The 5,551-nt window shown below is 35.7% G+C and overlaps 1 protein-coding gene across 1 annotated transcript in view; it reads left to right on the forward strand.

Moving 5' to 3' along the window:
• Nucleotides 1-1,043: 1,043 nt before the first annotated feature.
• The window catches only part of LOC117109905 (choline O-acetyltransferase-like), a 67,925-nt gene continuing 63,417 nt past the window's right edge, over nt 1,044-5,551 (forward strand). The window contains exon 1 of the mRNA XM_033252372.1: nt 1,044-2,588. The gene's annotated coding sequence lies outside the window, so the exon portion shown is untranslated. The remainder of the gene's footprint in view (nt 2,589-5,551) is intronic.

Genomic DNA, 5,551 nt, shown 5'->3' on the forward strand with positions numbered 1-5,551 from the left:
CGTGGGCCCTGACATTCGAACCCATCGACGCCCAGGTGTTAGTCACTCCTGCTATTGGGGTCTTTGCACCTACACTGTACCCCTGCAAAATGAATCTGGCCACTCAGGCTATGTTCTCACACGGCTGCTAGCGGTTAGCAGGGTCTGGATTCTGCTAACCGTTAGCTGCCGTGCGTCCATAAGAGAAAGTCGCGATCCGGATATCAATTCATTTCAATTTCAATTCAATTAACATTTATTCAATTAATTAATCAAATACATAAAATGATAAACAAAGTGGACAACATTAAAATTAATTAATTAGGATAAAAATAGCAAAGTTTGTCTCAATTTGACCCGACAAGACAAAAAGTAAAAAAAAAAAAAAAAAAAAAAAAAAAAAAANNATGATGATCGAATCACTGGCCAATAAGAAACTGGAAATTGTGAACGCGTACGTGTGACTGGTTGATGATAGAAACGCGCTCAGCTTGCTAACCGATAGCGCTTGCTAACCGTTAGCAGTATCCGGATACTGCTAACGGTTAGCGCTAACCGATCGGATGTTCTCACGCAGGTGCTAACGTTTAGCGCTAACGGTTAGCTCCCGATCCGCATACTAGGGCTCTCGTGAGAACCAGGCTTTAATTGTGTGTTTGGTAGAGGTATTTCTATACATGTTCTCTTTTCACCCAGGATTAAGTAGGTACCGTGTAGGTTGAAATGCCAACGTACTATATTACAATCTGCAAAATTATGAAATACTCCCACAGGGATTTACGTATGTATTATATAGACATTTGATCCATTGACCTCAGCAATATAGTGTGTAGTGTCCTTGTCATGATGTACTTACCTGACATATATTATAATGTATGTTTAGTAGAGTCTATGAAACTTGTGTAGGACTATTTTAGACAAATATATAGGCCATATATATATATATATTAATATACCTTAAATACAATATAAAAATATAAAAAAACACAATATATATAGGCCTATGTGTGTGTGTGATGCTTTTGTCTCTAAAATAGTAGCATACAGCTGTTCCAGTTGTGCTTATCATCAACTCAATTTTTAATCAACACAACGATAAGAATTCTGCTCTATAACATTTAACATAATTATTTGTCGATGTAACATATATTTGCTCCAAACGTTAGCGGTTCGGAATGGTACGATTCCGCAGCTGCCCGTATTTTCTTTGCACCAACTTATTTAGGTTTGCTGAAATTTACCTGGCAGTTTATACACACTAATGATTTATGTAGAATATGGGATACAGACCAAATCTTAATTGTATGAAAAGTATCCTTGATGGAGGTATCATATGACATTAACATTTATTTTACATTAATTTTCAGCTATAAGATTAAGAAATGTCAAACAATATAACGAAATGTATCTTCAAACAATATTTTGGTAAACTCGGTACTACAAAACTGATTTGCAACTTGATGTTTTATGTTGTTAACATGCCTGGCCTTTTATTTCCGTTCTCTCACTCTAGGCGAATTGTCAATATCTCTCTTTTGATTTATCTGGTGCAGTGTATAAATGCGTTCGTCGAAAGGCAGAGGCCATCTAATAACGTCGTGTAAAGTTTCTGCGTGCTAATAACTACAATTCACCGTAAACATAAAGTTGCTTAATAGGCCAAATCCGATTTCGCCTCTAAAGCAAGTGATAGTCCAAACAGTAAAAAGGGATAGATATACAGTTACTGAGGTTTTGAGTTCTTGCCGCTTTTTAGAGCAACCAAGCTGGATGATAGAATTCAACCATGGCTTAACGTAATCACATCGTGGAATTTACAGATGTCCTTAATCAGTTAGGAGATATAGCTAGGCCTAAAGTAATTTGCAAACACTGATTATGTGTGTTACGATCAGTGGTATTGCTGTGGCGAGGGAGCTTTTTACAAGCAATGCCTAGCAATCCCCGCAGTCATTGCGTCGAAGTATCCGATCACCATGGCATTCACAACAAAATATCATCAAGCCGGCTAAATTGAATCATCGCAGCAACATCCATTCTGACAAATTGAATTGTATTAAACGGTCAGCTTTAAGGCAGTCGTCATTACGTTAATTTGGTTAGGATAATTTGCACAACAAAAACGGTGAGCGCGCGATTGATCGCCAAAGAAAGCCACTTCTTGCAGTATATCACTTGCCGGGTTATAAAAAAAAAACGAGCCTCTTGAAAAAAAAAAAAAAACCTCGAGAGCTCCACATGACGTTTAAATGCTTCATTCGTATACAAGAGTGAAAAGACCTAGTGATTGGCGTGATTAATTAAAACATTGCTCTCACACAACTACAACAAGAGTAAATTTCCCCACAAGAAACCTGCATCAATTGAGAAACTCATGAGACGGTGCGATATATCTGCGCATGTCTGTTAGCCGGTAAATTTAGCGTCGGAATCGATTACCAACTGGCAACTCACACTCTCCCAATAGCAGTCTAATCAGTCTTTACGTCGCAACACAACTACGCATTCGAAAGGATTTTCCACGCCAGAAAATATCGCGTAATATTTCTGTTTCTCAATTGAATTTTCCAGTCGATGTTAGGACATCCTACGATTTTAATTAGCAAAAAGTAAGTAAAGTTATTCTTTCAGTACTTTTTTTTTTTTACTTTTGGGAATTTTTATTTAATTTCATTTATAGAAAAGTAACTATACTATACTGTTAAAAACTCTAAAATTATCAAGATAAACCATTGTTCAATTGAATATATAAAAAAAATGAAGAACTATAAAATATGATTATCTTATTTCTAATAAATTATATTTATATAAGTATAACTACTGTCTCTTATACACATCTAGATGTGTATAAGAGACAGGTTTAGTAGAGTCTATGAAACTTGTGTAGGACTATTTTCGACAAATATATAGGCCATATATATATATACTGTCTCTTATACACATCTAGATGTGTATAAGAGACAGGGCCTAAACACTACGTTTGTATGTACTTAGAAGAAATATTTTTTCTATACTGAGAACAAATCTGAAAATGTTAACTCTAGATAAGGAACATTTATCATAGCTTTCAGACAAAATTAGTTCTTCGCCAAAGGCACCGAAATAAAATTTACTTATTTTATCAAACATACTTCAAGAAGACCAAAACAAAGTGTTATTTAAAGCTAGTAGTATTACTGTTATTAAAGAAGTAAACAACATAGACAAAGGCGAACATAAAAGTAAAAAATAACTTGAAGTACATCTACATGAAATAAGATCGATTATAATTTTAAAATGCCGATGGCTTTCTTCTGTGTACTATCATTAGGAGTGGAGGTGTAAAGCAATGTTTCCAGTGAAGTTCTTTATTCTTACGACTTTTGTTGCTCTCCGATTGCCATTATTCACTATTGATTGATCAGCTGAGTTGACATTTTTGGCTACGGGTTAATGAAACTGATATAATGATGAGTGCTGATGCACCTTCCGTGTAATAAATAAATAAATAAATAAATAAATAAATAAATAAATAAATAAATAAATAAATAAATAAATAAATAAATATATATATATATAATGTATATATATATATATATATCTTTGATCATGACCAACTGTCAAAGATTACATACACGTCTGGTCGTTGGATTAACAATTCAATATCTTATTTCTTTTAAATACATTTATTTCTGTGCTAACAAACGAGTTTTATTCTTGACACACCTAATATATATTATATATTTATATACAGGCCTTTTTGGAATGTACATTTTGAACGGTTGTTGGCAGGTTTCCCCATAAACATTAGGCCTAGTGTTGTCTTTTATAATTTTGTATATATAAATATATAGGTACCAATGCTAGTAAGCGAGCAATTAATATAATATTGTTAGTGCACATCATCATGTTCATTAAAATGTATATCTATATACCATATATGCAGGCTCATATATATCTTTATAAATAGACATATTATATAAAATATATATGTATATGCCTACATAACTTGACGATGGTGGGTCTAGGCCCATTGCCACCTGGCCTGTTGCCACCCGGCCTGTTGCTACCCGGCCTTTTGCCACCATAGGCCTGTTGCCACCCGGCCTTTTGCCACCTTAGGCCCGTTGCCACCCGGCCTTTAGCCACCCGGCCTTTTGCCACCTAGGCCCGTTGCCAGCTGGCCTTTTGCCACCCGGCCTTTTGCTTCCCGGCCTTTTGCCACCAGGCCGGTTGCCAGCATATGCCCTTTGCCACCCGGAACGTTGCCACCCGGTCCGTTGCCACCGTAGGCCCGTTGCCACCCGGCCATTTGCCACCCGGCCCGTTGCCACCCATAATTGTATAGTAGGCCTAGGCCTATGCATTGTATTCGCAGAAATTTTACTCTCGGCATTTTTGCCAAACTATGTGTACTGAATGATGAATGGATTGATTGTTTGGCAGATTGTAAACAACGACAATTCGTTGTGGTTAACCATCATGAAAGGCACACGTGTGAAGTAGTCCTGATTAGTGTTTTATCTTTATGTGTATGTATTTAGACGTATATGTATATATGTGTATGTTTTCTGAGTATGTACTGTTTTTAGTTAGATGTGTATGTGTGTATGTTTTTTTACATTTTTTTTTTGGGAAGGCAGAACATCATGAATTAAAATTCTTGTAATGTTATAAATTGAACAGATTTTTTTTAATTCGATTTAATTGACTTGCCTTTAAGTGTGAAAATAATAATGAACATTAATATAGTTACAATGATGAAAAAAACGATAAGCTATTATTATTAACATGTTGAATATGTTAATGCTACCGCTAAAAGAAATGGGCATAAACCTCTCACAATTTGTTGGGTTTTTAAGATATTAAGCCAAATGTATGATCATGAGCTCTGGTATACCATGGAGGAAATATATTAAGTATATATAAATATATTTCCTCCATTGGTATACCAATAGAAAAACATGGGTGGGGGAATGTCCAGCTGACCAATTGAAGGCCACGCAAATTAAATTAAAACCAACAAAATCAACAAAAAAAAAAGAAAAAAAAAGAATGATTAGGGAGAATAGGGAACAATCTCCCTGCAGTTCAGACTTACAAGTAGAACGCAAATTTATAAATACAGGGTAGCCATTCTCAGGACAAGAATTAACTTAACCAAGGAGGTATGTGTGTGTGGTGCATGCACGTACATATACATACACATACACACACCTACATACACCTATATACACACACATACATATAATATATATACATACATTAGACACATGTACCAAGCCCGTAGCCATGATTTTGGTAGGGGGGTTCTTTTTGATACTGAAAGGGCACTTGCGAGCACCATTGGCTGGGGCCAAGGGGCCGCCAAGGGCCCCCGGGGTCCAGGGCCAAAACCCCGGTGGGGGTCCAGCATTCTAAGCATTTACAGGTGTTATTTAATTGATTTGAGAGGCCATACATTTAAAATGTATATATTAAAGAGGTAATTGTTTGAGTTGGGAAAAGATTAAAAAAAACAAAAAACTACTACTTTAGTATTACAGTATTGGTAAATTAACAACAGTAGCATGATACAAACTCCAAAGAATTC

This window comes from Anneissia japonica, unplaced genomic scaffold (assembly GCF_011630105.1).
Source record: "Anneissia japonica isolate Jap-2015-1 unplaced genomic scaffold, ASM1163010v1 scaffold585_len4108843_cov191, whole genome shotgun sequence".
NCBI classification, from domain to species: Eukaryota; Metazoa; Echinodermata; class Crinoidea; order Comatulida; family Comatulidae; genus Anneissia; species Anneissia japonica.